Source organism: Meriones unguiculatus, chromosome 15 (genome assembly GCF_030254825.1).
Source record: "Meriones unguiculatus strain TT.TT164.6M chromosome 15, Bangor_MerUng_6.1, whole genome shotgun sequence".
In the NCBI taxonomy this organism is placed as follows: Eukaryota; Metazoa; Chordata; class Mammalia; order Rodentia; family Muridae; genus Meriones; species Meriones unguiculatus.
Genome location: NC_083362.1, coordinates 43,927,204 through 43,943,335, shown reverse-complemented (window position 1 = coordinate 43,943,335; position 16,132 = coordinate 43,927,204). Strand labels below are relative to the sequence as shown.

Below are 16,132 nucleotides of genomic sequence, written 5' to 3'. Positions count from 1 at the left end.
GGAAAAGCTGATCTGCCTTTTTTTTTTCTCGCTGGGTCAGACACGGCCACGTAGCGGGTGGGGGATCTTGTCAGGCTATAAGCAAGGATCCCAGGTTTAGACTGCTTGGGTCTCCGTCCTGGCCTAACCCTCATGCCTGGATGAAAATGATGACCATATTGTGATGAAGGGGTTATTCTAGAAGTATGGGAGAAAAGAAGCAGGGCGTTTGTCAGTCTGGAGTCTAGGAAAGGGTGCTCTTCCTCTAAGCATCTTCATGTCTGGGGAGCTCTAGATAAATATTTAAAGAGTGACAGTGATAAAGAAGGTGATTATTCACAAAAGGGGAAGAAACTCAAAGACTAAAAGTCACCCAGACCCTTAGAAAGATTGTATGAAAACCTCTGAAGTCCACTTGCATTATTAATAATGGGACCTTACCATAATAAACCAAAATTCTGGAGAGAATATGTGTGCCCTTCCCAATCCTCCTACAAGCCACCAAGGACAAAAGTTTCTAAAGGCTTATCCTACCAGAGCAATTTTTGACATCCTTTTTTTAATAGGTTTATATCCACTAAGTCAATTCGACAAACACATGTTGAGAACCTACCCCCATATTTCTACTCTTGCAATAAGAAAATGTGATATGAACATTAGAACTATAAAATAAAAAGTAAGGCCAGCAAAAATTCCTTATACTCTGCTGCTCTGTACTGTGCATACACCCAGGACATGGGTGCGGGGAGACAGAGCACTCGCTGCTGGAGGAACCTGTGCATCAGCGGCAGTCATCAGCAACAGTCAAGAGGCCACCATCCAGAGGAGGAGAAAACCAAGAATGGCAACGAACATTAAGACCCAATTCCCAGTCCAGTGTGTAAGCGAGCCTGTCTGTAGCCCACAAAGATAGAACACCAGGGGTTGGGTGAGGGAGACTGAGTTACACAGAGGTGAAGGAAGGAAATCTTCAGGAAGTGCAGAAGCAATCTGAGTCCCAAGAGACAAAGAGGCTTTGAATCTGTGGATTCAGGACAGGTTTGGCACGGTAGTGTCAGACTGGAATGGTGCACACGTTGAATGAGGCTGTTAACAGGCTTTGCAGTCACACAGGACAAGGGTTTTACTCTCCTGCTTATTGGTTAGTCACCTGTCTGGCGCCCACCCTGTGGCCTCGGCACACTTGTTTTTCTGACCTGAAGTTAATAGCTGTGCTCACCTTCAGTCCCAACCCGAAGGAGCTGACTCAGCATTCTCAAAGGAACAAACCGTGAGAATATGGTGACTTAGCAGAACTCAGGGATGACACGGTGTAAGCCTCGGGTATTTTTAAAGAGAAGGGGTGTTGAGTGTTGTGGGCAGAAAGCTTCCATAGAAAGTAAGAGAGGAGCCTGTGTAGGCTTGAGAGAGCAGCTAGCTGGTCAGGTGACTAGGGAGGGCAAGAGGACACCTAGGAGGGCGCGTTCCTGAAGCCGCATTGGTGTGGGTGGGTGGTGCTCCGTGATCTGGAACACACAGCCCAGATGAAGGCGCAGAGCCTCCTGACAGCGGCCTTTTCCAGGCCAAGAGCATAAAGGCTTTTCTCTCATCTGAAAGACAAACAGCAAATCATTTCTCTCATCCAAGTATGCCTGGGTTATTTATAAGAGTGTTCTTATTTTAATGTCCTTAAATAAATTCAGAGCCTTTGTTTATTCAGGAGACTAAGATCTGTCCCTTGAGTTTTCGATTATCAGACGTTATACTAGACTTGAAAAAGAGGACCAAATGTCCTGAAAATATGAGCTCTGGCAAAAATCTAATTCTCCTGTGGAGTTAGAAATTAAACTATGTTTACTTGTCAAATTCATCTAAGGCTAAGATCTAGCTGAAGGGCAACTGAAATTCCCTCCTTTAACATTCTCTGGGTCTTTAAGATTCTCTATTGTGCTTTAGTAGAAAGATAAATAGATAGATAGATAGATAGATAGATAGATAGATAGATAGACAGACAGATAGATAACAAGCAGGTCCACAAGGACACTCACCAGTACATGTGGACCCTTGTGAAATTATGAAAGTTCCCTGTTAAGTAAAATATTCATAAGGAAAAATCACTATATTATACAATAATTACAATGAACACAAATGAATGTGAAAAGTACTCAAAATTTCATAGGAGACAGAAGCCAGAGAGTAGATGAAGAGACCGACACCTTCAGAGCAGCCATATGGCAAACGTAAAATGGGATTCAGACAGATCCCATGGGAACAGTACCCCAAGGCTTTGCTCAGTGCAAACCTCATGTATTAGGATACACAAGTCTGTCCAGCTCCAGGATCAACTAATAAACCTCAGATGCAGAAAAGGAGCAGTGTCACAGACATTTCTAGCAAGATGATTTGGTTGTACTAATGTTTAACTTCAGTGAAATTCATGAACTCTCATGTGACTAATTGTCAAGGCCAGTACAATTCCAGAATCCCTCTGCAAACAGCTACTGGGCATCCTTGACAAAGAAGCCCAGAAAACCGACTTACCCAGGAGCAGCTGTCTAAACAGTAAGAACATTTAAAAACCAAGGACAGTAGTAACCATTGCACTCTTTGATTTATCCTTCTCACCGGAGAAGAATTTCTAGAACAAAATTCTACTTAGTGGGATGAAATCAATACTTTTTCAGCAGCGATTATGAAGTACAGGTCACAGAAGTGATTTCATCCTGTTGGTTTACAGTGATGTAGATGCAAAGAAGATGCTTCCCGGAACCTGGAATACGAATCTCCTCTCTGATGGTGCTTGTAGCTGTTGTTCTGTTTGTACAGTCTCCCGCTTGTCCTGAGAACAGATTTCGCTAGCTGGGAGGACAGTGCCATTGCTCTAGCACTGTTACCCCCATCTCCATCTGTCCTGGCAGAGCTTACAGCGAGTGGGGTCAGAAAGTGAGTCGCCTGATCAAGCAGCAGCGACACCCCACACATGTGCTACGTGTTCACGTAGCTGACAGTTCCTTTCAATGGAACCCGTTCTCTCCCAGGCTAAATAGTGTTATACATAAGGGAGAACAGGGAGGAAGCGGCTGCTCTCTCCTCTGGACTTCAGCTGGAAAGGACTTTACAAGTTGATGTGGGACACACACTGTCATTGTCAAGAATCCCTGGCTCAATTTACTCACTGCAGTTAGTGCTAATAGACACTTTGCTCAGATGTAAGAATTCACATGCTGGCTTCATGTTTAGCAGCCACAGAGAGCTGTTTCTTGGATATATCAAGCCCCCAATAAGCATGAACCAGTTTCCCTCAACACGTTGTAACAAGAGAATGAGGGCAGAGTGTGTAAATGTTCTCACCAGCAGGTAAGCCCTGCAAAGTTCTCAAAATTCTGTATAATCATTCCAGCATAAATTCAAATCGTGAGCTTTAAAGCAGACTGGAGGGATAAAATGCCATTTCAGTAATGTGCCCCCATAGGCCAAGAGTAATTCTAAAGCAATTAACAATGAAGCCTGACTCGGTCTGAGTTTGGGAGGGTGGGAACAAAATTAGAGTAAGCCCAACCCATACATGTGACTGAGCAACTGGGATATTTGCAGATAGTTTATATAGTTTGTGTCTGTTAGAAAACGCCTGAAAGCAACAACTTTTTATAAGTGAAAGATGCATCTTGGCTCACGACTTCAGAGGTTTCAGCCTACAGATGGCCTGTTGCCATCTGGCCTTCGGCACTGTGGGAGTGCAGGAGGGGGAAGCAAAGAAAGAGAAGGGAGGGTGGCGGATATCAACAGCCCCCTCCAGGCCAATCAGCGAATAACCCCCACTCACTCTACCCCTTAGAAGTTACATACCCTCTCCCAGTGACTCCACAGGCCTGGCAACCAAGCCAGCCTTCAGCCCTGCTCTGGGCCCCATTAAGAACCACCCCACGGCAGCCATATATTTTACGTGTGTGTGAGAAATATGTTGTTTGACACATGTTTAGGGAAAGCAGCTTAACTTCCTAAAACTGAAGTTGTTTTCTGCCCATTAGAGACTCCCAGACAAAACCCACAAACCACTTTTGTTCTGAGTGATTCATAATGTTGACGGCTAGTAGCACGTGACAGTTGACTGAGAGATGCTTATGAAAGATTTAGGTGGTAATCTTCTTATACTAGAGAGCATTGTAAAACAATTTAAGAGCTCTCCATCCAGAGCACAATTGACTCAGAAGTCCATCGAAACAGTATCCTCTAAAAAAAAACAATACTCAGAAGATTTCCACTGTTTTTAGGACACGTAAGTTTGTCCTGGCTCATCACAAGGGGCTGGTGTGTTTATCACCAGAGAGAGGATTCTATTCCACTACAAAGAACCTACACAGCATCTCTGAAAGTTTGCAACATGACTACTGCAAGCCTACGTCTCTACCATCATTACTTTGTGGTATGCTGGTTAGGTTTTTATTTTGTCAAATTGACACAAGCGGGCATCATATGGGAAGGGGGAACCTCAATGGAGAAAACCCCTGAAAACAAGAAAGAGAAAACAAGAAAGTTGCTGCCCTGTGGCCATGGTTGAATACTTTGGCCAAAGGAGTTTAAGGAAGAAAACATTTATTTTGGCTCACTGTTCTAGAGGGATGCAATCCATTGCGGCTGAGAAGATAGGGATTCCTGCAGGGAAGGCGTGATGGCACCAGCAGGAGGCTGGCTGCTCACGCTGTATGCATACCCAGGGAGTGGGGCGGAGGAAGCCGGGCCAGGCTATAAAGTCTCGAGGACTGCTCCCAGTGACCCGCTTCTGCTGAGGCTCTGATTCCTAAAGGTTCCGCAGCCATCTAAGCAGCACGGCCAGCTGAGAAGAAGTGGAACTTGGGAACACCTCGCATTCAGACCCCAATACCACCTGACCTTCAAGATGCTTGTGGAACTTATGATGGGAACAAGCAATCAAAGCAGTTCCTACTGCACCAGCCCGTAGCCCTCTGTTCAATCATCCCCCTCAAAGGACGTCCTCATGGTGCTTGAAATCTAGATTTGTCTTGCTTGACCCATAGGTGTGTGTGTGTGTGTGTGTGTGTGTGTGTGTGTGTGCTAGCTGTGTAATGACTACAGTACACACTTATATATTCAGAGATTTGAGTTCACTTCGCATTTATTTCTTTTTCTCCAGTGACTAATAAAGTCAGAGGAGGAACTCATTCATACACTTAAAATAAAAATGAAATCATTTTACCATCAGCATTCTTTCTGCTTGACAGCTGTATAAAGTTGTGTTTAATTTACTCTAGCTACCACTCACCACAATCCGAATGTATGCAAAAGTGGATTTCTCTAAAGAAAGTTTCACTGTAAGGAAAGAGATCTTAGATAACCTAACGAGCTGGAGCCAAGCCCTTTGGTCTATGATGTATCTATTCATCAAGCTCCTGCCACTTCTGAATTATTCAGAATCATTATAAAATGCAGCTTTCATTTGACCAAAAAAAAAAAAAAAAAAAAGTGTGCCTCTGAGAGACTAAATTTAGTTCTGCCGGAGATAGAGTAAAGCGGTGTGCGCTTCCATAAGCATGTCAACAGCCCAGCTTTTATCTCTACTAAACTCTGGGGCGGCACAGCTGGGACGCAGCCACCCAAGGCAGAAATCCGGACGCCACGCGACCAGCCTGCTTAACGCTCGAAAGCATTAATATTCTATCTTATCTGAACTGGCCTCTATCGCTGGAGAAGAGCTGCTGAAAATAAAACAATGTTTTAAACATGTGACTTTGTATAAGGGTTTGCCTATATATATATAGGCAAAACTCTTACCTTTGCTTCCCATGTGTTGCTGCTATCATTTTACACCACTGACGCCCAGAGAGCAGGGACTCAAAACTCGACTGTGGGGTTTTATTTTATTTTTATTTGTGTGTGTGTGTGTTGTTTTGTTTTTGTTTTTTTTTAAAGTTCTAAAAATTACTTATTTATTTGTTTGTTTGCTTTGGTGAAGCCAAATCCATCCATTCCGTGAATATGCTCGCGGCTGACAGAGAGATGGGGAGTTAAACGTAATCCCCTCGGGCCCCTGGAGCAGGCCGAGTTGTTACGGATACTAGACACACAGTGAGTGCTGACCCTGTGACTGGCAGGAGAGCCTCGCACCGTGGGACACTGTGCGTACGGAAGAGGGCATGGCAGTGCACAATTGCAATTCCACACTTGAGTGGCGGAGGCAGAAGGATCACTGGCCTTGAAGCCAGTTTGGGCCACATGGTAAATTCCAGGCTGGTTTGGGCTACAGAATGAAACTGCGTCTCAAAAGTAAATAAACAAATAAATAACTGAAACACAAACTAGAAAGAAGGGAGAAAAAAAGAGAATGCGCCGTGAGAGTTGACCTTATTGGAGAGGTCAGGGAAGTCCCACATGAAGAAACACATAGTGAGTACCGTAAGCCTTTCATGGACCCCAAAACCTGCCTGTGTCTTGAATCTGGACAGCAGTTGTCAAAACAATCTGAAAATAGTAATGGAAATGAAACAAACCAAAATGAAGATATGGTGGAGTGTTTCGGTCCGGCATGAGGTGCACTAAAACTGCATGACCATTTAATCACCATTCATAGCCTCAGGGCTAAGCTGCTATTCCGGAAACCTGGTCCTGAACCTCAGGGCCCCATTGCCCACCTTCTAGGAAGTGATCTCTAGCAACGTTTGACCTTCTCAAGTCAAAAAATTCATTGACACTTTTAGTTGTGGTGGAAGATACTGTACAGTTATTTTTTGAGAGACATAATTTAAAGCTGGTAAGGGAGAGAGTGATGAGAGTGATGATGTGTGTGTGTGTGTGTGTGTGCGTGTGTGTGTGTGCTGTGTGAATATGTGTGTGTGCATGTGTTGTGCATGTGTACCTGTGAGTGTGTGTGCCCCTGTGAATGTGTGTCTGTATGTCAGTGTGTGTGCCTAGAAGTATCGTTCCATTCTCTCTCTTACTATCCATCCATTCCCGGTGTTCAGTGGCACGCCTTCAGAGGCCGCTGGCCGAGATCACGTGTGTCAGGGCTTGACAGAGTGAGACTGAGCCAGCTGCCACTGGAATCAGCCCTCCACTGGGCCCTCATGAGTGCTCAGCTGTTGTCACTAAACATCTCTAACAGGACAGGCGCCACAACCACCAAGGCTCAAACATTATTCTTAAACTGGTGAATATCTCAGAAAGATAATTTTATTTAAATGGAAAGAATTTAAGTAAATGTAGCCCACAGAGGACGCAGCCCAACGCACAACACCACTTCCACAGCCGTGGATCACATTTGACCTGTAAAATCTGTACCGACTTCGGTCAGCTGGTAAATTTTTGAGCAGCGAGTTGGCTGGTGTAAGTGAGCAGACAAGTGGGCATCATACAGTAGCTGTCATCCGTGTTTCGGCCCTGGACATGTGTTTTCACTGTAGGGCACTAAGCCCATGGAATTTAGTGCACTGGTGTCTGTTTTTTCATGACACAAGGCTGTGAGGCGTGAGCTGATGTCAACTACCAGAACTTCTACAATGTTGTTTTCGTGTCCTCAGTGCAGTTCAGCTTTGAAAAAGGAACAAGAAGACGTCATTTTGTTTGCAAAAATTCCCAGTAGGGCAGAATGTCAAGTGTGGGCCATGCTCCCATTTAAAATGGCAGTCTGGAAAAGAGTCACGTGAGGAACAAAACAGAAACGTGTCACTAGTAGACCTTCGTGCGTATAGGGCCTTTTGGGGCTGTGGGAAGGAAAATAAAATGGAAGATGCCAAATGTAAAAGAAAGAGTGTATGTATATGCAGAGAGATTTACCACCAATTGGTGAATTTGGTGATAAGAAGTCCAATGTATTTAAGAAAGGAAACACAGTTAAACTATTATAGAAAAGGATTGAAAAGGAAGCCTTTCATGTTATCATAAAATATAAGAGGTTGTAAGGATATTAGCAGTCATAAAGAATGATCTTGTTTTCAGTTTAGAAAACTCATCCCCCAAAGAGGCAAGACAGTTTAAGAGCTCCTGTGGCAGACCGGAAGTTCTGGTGCACAAATTCACGACCTGAGACATTTTAATCTGACCTCCCATGTGCGGAAACTCTTAGACGATCCTCAGATAAGTCAGAAGAAAACTTTGGGTCCAAGACTCCATTCTGCATGTATTGTTGGAAAATGTTTTCTTCAGACAGAGTGGAATTCAAAGCTTTATTTAAACCCTCTTAATGTTCACCTGTCAAGGCTAGTGACTTAAAGGCTCCGTCAACCGTAATCCTAAGGAGTCGACTTTCTTCTCAGGAGCCTTCGAGGACTCTTGGGAAGCTTACTCACCTCTCATTTATAAATCAGCTCAGGCCTGCTAGTCAAAGGAAAAGATCCCATGGTTCTGCTCTAAGAGCTTAGGTACCAGAGAACAGCTTAGGACTCCGGGCGCAGAATCTTAGCTACAGCAAGGAAGTGATGCCGAAGCAACAAGGTTTTGGGAAGCTTGTGTTTGAAACGGAGCTCCGAAACTCACTTCGTTTCCTGGAGAAGTGGTGGGCTGCCAGGACAGCCACTGAGGTAAAGCACTTGCTCTCAAGCAGGAAGGCCTGAGTTTGAACCCTCGGAACCCGTGAACGCCATCTCTGCAGCAGTGAACATCTGTGATCCCAGCTTCTACAACCAGGTGAGAGGCTGCAATGTAAAAGTCCCCAGAACCTCACCAGCTAGCTAGCCCGGTATACGCAACACCAAACACCCCAAAGAGACCCTGTCTCAAGGTGAAAGACAACATCCAAGCTGTCCACTGACTTCCGCATATGGACCATGGTGCCTGCGCAGGTGGGTGCTCATGCACACGTATCAGACACATATCGTACACAAACATAGCACGCACACACACACTCAAACATACATGATTGCACAGTTGTAGTGGGCCCTGCAATGTTAGTTGTCCATGCCTGTAATCTTAATCCCAGCTACTGGTGAGGCTGAGGCAGGGGAATATCAAGAGGTCAGCCTGGACAACAATTCCCAAAGACACAGAAAAGACTTTTTTATTAATAAAAAAGAAAAAAACTTGCAGCTAGGAACGTTGACTAAAGGCCAGTGAATGACAACACTGGGCGAGAGACCTGGCTGTGCACTCGAGGGCCTGGGGTCTGGTCCTTCTCTCTGACTCTCCTCATTTCAAGGGCATCTTCCCAAAAGCTCAGCTGCATCCATGCTCTCATGGGCGAGGACAAGGTCGATGCACACTCATTGAGTAAGGCTGAGGAGACAGACCTGGAATAAAGGAAGTAACTACTCCATTTATAAGAGAAACGTGACTGCTGGGCCATTGGAAATAGTCATGTCCCTTGGGCCCTGCATTCTACTTTCACTACAAAAGTATATTCGGGAAAGCAGGACGAGCAAGCTCCTTGGGAAACAGAGGGCTAGAGGTGAGCAATTCTAACGGCCTTGGTTTACCTCTGTGCACTATAGGAATCTGCTGCCATGCGAAGGGGATACTCCCTTGACACAGAAAGAACTCAGCTACCACAAGCCTCCTTACTAAAGTGCTGCTTTGATGATATGGCGCGGTTACTGGGCTTTGGGGTGGAATCCTTGCCTCATCAACTCCTAACTCTATGCCCTGTGATCCATCCACTTGACTACGTCTGGAATGAAGTGGAAACTCAACCAGCTGGGCACACCTGTAAGAGAGTTTTAGTTAACTGTTTCATTGGGAGAACTCCTGGTCCTACGTTTGGACCATCTTCAGTCAGAGGACACCCCTAAATCTGGTGTCAGCCTGTATAAAGGAGATGAAGGGAAGAAGAGAGAAGTGTTTGCCTTCTGTCTGCCTGCCCTTGTTCTCACTGGCAGGTTCACCCTGCTGCTGAGGCGTTCCTTCGCTGGCATTAGAGCCTACATCTTAGGGATTCTGAGGTATACTGAAGACCAGCTGAGACATCTGGCCTCATGAACTGAGCAACCGACAAATACCAATTCCCCCATATGTATAAATGACTTCTGTAAGAGCCTGGAACCCTCCCCTAACAAACAGCCTAGACATACACACACACACATATACATACATACATTCTACGTACCTCCACACACACGCACATACATACATACATGCACACATACATATGCACACACATGCGCACATACATACATACACATACATACATACACAAAGTATCTTATAAAGTACTTGTAACCCTCTTCCTATCTCACTCAATCTTTCAGTGATAGACTCATGCCTCTCCTCCACCTTCTTTTCCTATTAACCTATCATCCTGTTTCTCTTCTCTTACCTTATCTTTCAATGATTTAAAGATTTTATTTGTAAGTGTGTGTGTGTGTGTGTGTGTGTGTGTGTGTGCGCGCGCGCGCGCGCGCGAGCCCATGTGAGAGCCGATACCCATGTAGGGCTGAAGTATTTATTTATGAGGAAAGTCACATGACTGTGGCACAATGTGTTCTTTTCATATATATATATATATATATATATATATATATATATTACAATTTATTCATTCTATATCCTGATTGTAGCCCCTGTCTCATCTCCTCCTGGTCCTACCCACCCTCCCTCTTCTTCCCTGTCCCCTTCCCCTAGTCCACTGAAAGGGGGAGTTCTCCTCCTCTGCCATCTGCCCATAGCTCATCAAGTCTCATCAGGACTGCCTGTATCCTCTTCCTCTGTGGCCTGGAAAGGCTGAATCACCAGGGGCAAGTGAGAGCAGGCAACCGAGTTCATGACAAAGGCAGCCACTGCTCTCCTTATTCAATCACCCACATGGAGACTGAGCTGCCAATCAGCCACATCTGAGCAGGTTGGGGTGGGAGTTTAGGTTCTCTCCATGCATGGCTTTTGCTTCGTATATCAGTCTCTGCAGGGCCCGGTGGGCTCAGAATTTTTTAGCTTTGTTGGTCTCCTTGTGGAGCTCCTATTCTTCTGCCCTCCCCCCCCTTCTTCAATAAGACTCCCTGTGCTCTGCCCAAAGTTTGGATGTGAGTCTCAGAAGCTGCTGCAATCCCATGTTGGGTGGACACACGTGACGTTTTTTGTGGTTGTTGAAAAGTATGAGAAAAAGCTTCACCTAACAGGGGATCTTCTCTTGCTTTCAACAACCACCAAACATGTCACGTGTGTTTTCTGGCTCTGTTAAAAAGCACATCACTATACTAGTGTCCATGTAGTTTCCCTTATGTAGCAGTATTTTCCAGAGTTTTGAGGGCCTGAAATCTTGGAACTCTGTAAGGGAATCTGCTTAAGCTAGGAACCAAGTACCCAAACTGAAGGATCGAGAAACATAAGCTCCTACTCTTCCCAAAGAAGATGAAAATGCTCTTAAGACAAGATAGAAGGACCTCACAGTGAGAAAAGTTGGGCAGAAAGATGATTCACACCTACATAACAGAAATCTGTAAATAGGGCCATTTTGTAGTGCACACTGACATGCATTAAAATATAAGATGAAAATCTATTCAAGGAAAAGTAAACACCTAACAGGAAACCCCACTAACAAAGCCATAGTTTGATTCATTTTTATTTTTACCTGTCATTCAACTAGAAACCAGGGGAATTTATGACTAGCATAAATTTTTCTAGTCCTTTCTCCCTTGATCTCGAGTGATCACTTATGTCACTGATTTGCCTTTATGATAAAATACTTGTCTAAACTTTAGACAGTTTGACTTTATCCTTCCCATCCTGCTAAAACTTCATAAATGTTTTAAAATGAAGAGATAAAAAAATTAGCTCCTTAAAATACCTACCAGGCCAACAATAATAACAAAATAGATGCTGAGAAACTCACCTTGGTTCGTGTCTAAGTCTCTGATTTTGGTGTTATAGACATGACAGGAGTTCAAAGAAGTCATTCTCATATTTCAAAAGTCAAATCACTATGGACAGAGTCTAAGACTTTAACCAATTCTACCTCATATCAAATTGTTCTTACTAGTGATAAGAACTTGCATGAATGAAATTCTTCCAAAACTTTAAACAGTATGCTGGCTCTGTAAGGAAAGTTGTATTTTCACCTTGGGAAATCTTAGGGCCCAACAAAGACGTTCCCGTTGGGATAGTTTAAGATTCCATCAATGACAGAGTGCTATGGTTAGAATTATTGTCTCGCCTCTGAGATTGGTGCTGACATCTTGATTCCTGGCAACAATATGAAGACGTGGGGCTTCAGATGCTGATTACCTCATGAGGACTTCACGCCCATGAACAGGATTAGTGCCCTGTAACCAGGTTTGCGGGGGCTAGCTATAACTTTTTGTTCTTCCTTCCTGCCAGCCATTTGGACAGCATTCACCACCACCCTGCCAGGGAACGCAATAGCCATATACCATCTTGGAGCCAGCTGTGGACCTCTCACCAGATCCCAAACCTGACAGTACCTTAATCTTAGACTACGTGGGCCCCAGAAATATTAAAAAAAAATTGACATTTATAAATTACCCAGCCTCAGCTATTTTATCACAACAGTGCAAACTAAGACACAAAACTTGTTTCTGAAGGACGCCATGGAGAAGCAACAGATGGAAGAGACTGTTAGCTTAGGAGGAAAAAGCAGGACAGAATCACTACGGTCCACTGACTATCATGAAGACAGTCGGGGGGTAGGGGTGGGGAAGCAGGAAGCACTCATCATTGTATCATTGCAATGAGCTGTTTGAGGAATCAAGTGCTGTGGACAAATAGTAAGAAAAAAGAGGAAGTTGGCTGTTTCAGTTTGATACACTCATATTGTAAAAGTGTTGGGAGAGAGAGAGGAAGGGTTAGGCAAGCCCCTCTTCTAGGTCCATGTGTGGTGCCAGAATATACATTTTAAAAACACTTGTGTATAGGAAATTTCAGGGCCATCTTGATTTCAGCTCCATGCTAGATTCCAAGGTATGAACTCTGGGCAAATTTGGTCATTGTAATTATAGTCCATTCACTCTATGGGAGAGCTTCTCTCTCCAATAAACTAAATAATTTTCTTTTCAGTCTGAGATAAATTTTTTTCTACTCCATGGTGACAACCAACCATCACTGGGCATTTCTCTTTTTCCTCCCGTTTTACCCTGAGTTGGCAATTACACTGAAATTAAATGTCCTTAGAGACATGAACCCACATATTTACTTGCTCTTGACAAATGCACACTCCATTCTCCTAGATATTGGAGACTATCTACAGTCAGCTTTGCAGCACACTTTGAGGGGTATAAAAGGTTTGCCCCATAACTATGATAAATGCTATGATTATGTCTTAACAAAGTGAATATTAATAATTTAACCAAGCAAATTGACTGAAATAAACTCAAATATAAATCAGTAATTCATTAAAACTTAAAGAATTAATACCAAGCTGGAAAACCCATCAGCAGCAAGGTTCTCTGGGTATGAGAAGGTTCATAGGGAAAACTCTTCTCAGAGCAGAGCCAATAGGAAAGCATCTACAGGACCAGAGCCCATGTTTCTGTTACCCAATAATTCAAATTCCAAAGACATGACTTTTCTAGCACTAGGATAATGGATACATGATTAATAAGCTCAATAAACCCAGTAGGAGAAATGCTGAAATATTTCCAATGAAATAATTGATGTTTGGAAGGATCCACTATTGTTGCTTAGGATTCTGTGCTCGGGCTGCCGTGCGAGCAGCCAGTGCACAGCTGTAATTACAGAAGATCAATTCTGTTTTAAAGATCTGTCTTGGAGCGATTTATACAACATTTGCTCGGTCACATCTAGAAATCAGCTCCTGCCATTAAAGCAAACAAACATACCAGCAGACCTTACAAAAACTAAGTGGCCTGATGTCAGAAGTTAATAGCAAAATAAAAACAACAAAAGAAAGCCTGATTCTGTGAGGCAAGGTCTCATCTGGAAAACTAATGGCAGAAGATTCAATAGCCTCCGGTCTTGTGAATTGAGAGTTGGCTCTTTTTGTATATTATCTCACTTAACTCTTCATGGAATCACCGATGTGAGCATTCTTACCATGAGCACAGACACTGAAATCTCACCACTGTCCAGCAGCCTGCACATATATGTGCTCATCCCTGCATAAGGCCACCTGGAAACATGGCTGGAGCTCTACAGGAGGCAGCTCAGGGTAACAGGACTAGGGGTAACCAGTTAAAAATCTCGGCATTGCCATTTGCTAGCTATGTGACTCAACAAACGCAAGCCAGCCTCAGCCCGTTTCTTCAACTGGAGGGTGTAGAAACTATCACGGACACAAGTAATGTTGCCAGAACACACAGCTGGTTAAGCGTAATGGAGGAAATATATAAGCGTGCGTGAGTGTGTGTGTGTGTGTGTGTGTGTGTGTGTGTGTGTGTGTGTGTCACCTAGTTGTGAACGCTGGTCTCATCTTAAACTCTGAATCATTAAGTGTGAATTAGAACAGTAAGTAGTTGTATGCCCATCTCCCCTTTTCAGTCTAGCCCTGGAGGGCCAGGTGATACATAGTCTTGATTCTCAGATCTCTGAGCAGCATTCTTGAATACTTCCCCTTTAACAAGCCCAAAGAATCACTCGCTACTCAGAAGGTGTTTATATTCAGTTCAGGGTGCTGTGTTAGGCCCTCGGGTTCAGTTTGTTCAACTTTGGGTCACAATGTTATGTGAAGCTAGATAACAGTACGTGGGCATTGCAATATGAATGTACAACAACCAAAACTAAATCAAACCCTCAAACTTACAACAAACTGATGTGCTCCTGGCAGCGCCTGGCTGTGCCGCCTGGCTTCACGGCAGCCTTGGTTCTTAACATACAGCACGCGTGCTTGCCCTGTGTGTGCTTTCACGCTAGCCAACACCGTCTGAAGACCTCATCCTCTTCTTGAGACTACTTAACATGATGCATTGCTCTTACTGTAGGGACAAAATGTTCTGTCTTTACAGAAACAGGACCGTGTAAGTACCAGCTACAAAGACCGGCTGTTCCTACTCTTGTTCTTCAGCATGCAAATAGCAAATCAGCACACTTTTGGATTGACTTGTTTCAGAATTACTGATTTGAGAACTGATGTCTGAATTGGTAACGGTGGGTTCATAAAACAACCATTAGATGAATTATAGCCTAGGATTAGAAGCAATTTTATAGGGTTCCTGAAGTGGCTCTAACATAGCACTGCCTTTTTGGAGTATACAAAGCGACCATCTTAGCACTGATGATGATAAAGTCAAAATATCATAAACACTGAGATGCTCTACACCCCGCACTATTAAATCCTTAGCCAAGACCCAAGTTTATGTGAAGACAAATAACTACATCTATCTCGTAAGTATGAAAATTTGGATTTGTCTTTATTAAACGGTATAATTATCTATTTTATAAGCTGTTTAAAAATGAATGTCTTTGTGGTTACCATCAGCAAATGATCTGTGTGCCTATTTCATGTATCTATACACCTGGTATTGCATAAAAATGTCTCAGGGAAAATTTTCCCAAGTGGAGAGGGCTTAAAAATCTTGTGCTAAAAGTCTAGTGTTTTCTTCTTCTAATGCCACAGACAGAGCCCACCCCTCAGATGAACAATGCCCCACTCCACCACACCCTCAGTTGCTAACTAAATGAGCTCATAGTCTTTTACTCTTGCATTATCTGTGTTCTGCCAATGCCCACCACAGATCGCACACAGTAGGAGCTACTAAATGCCAATGGACTGAATTTTTAAGAGACCCGAGGAATGTGCCTTACAGCTCACTTTCACAGAGCTATGCAGCAGCTCTCTCAGACAAGTGAAAGCCAGGGCCCTGGGTTCAAACCTTAGCTGTGCCATTAACTAGCTGAGGGACCTTTGGTAATGTATAAGCTCTCAATGCCTCCATCTCCTCATTTGACAGTGATGGGAGGAGGGGAACATTGTACTAAATTATTATTTCATATAACTGCCATTAAATGACACTAGGCATAACAGGCATTGTCTAAGTAGTAGCAATTATTAATTTTTGTTTATGGTTGTTTTTTCCCAATACAATGTCTAGAGTAAATTTTTCTAACCACCTACATTGTTTCTCCTCGCATGCCAGAAAACATAAAACATGGCATCCTTACTTCAAACTCCAAAATAAATTTGTAGCAGAAAGCAATTACAATCTCAAGAAACTGATTTCCAAAACGCACTCAAAAAGAAGTATATTTATAGTGACTATTCTTAAAATAAAAATCCTAAGTGGCCCCAGATATTGTAGTTTTAAGACTGTTCCAAATCGCTTACACT

At 43.5% G+C, this 16,132-nt stretch overlaps 1 protein-coding gene across 3 annotated transcripts in view; it reads right to left on the bottom strand.

Moving 5' to 3' along the window:
• Plcl1 (phospholipase C like 1 (inactive)) overlaps window positions 1–16,132 on the bottom strand; it is a 307,260-nt gene that overhangs the window by 18,982 nt on the left and 272,146 nt on the right. The gene's annotated exons all lie outside the window — the stretch shown is intronic.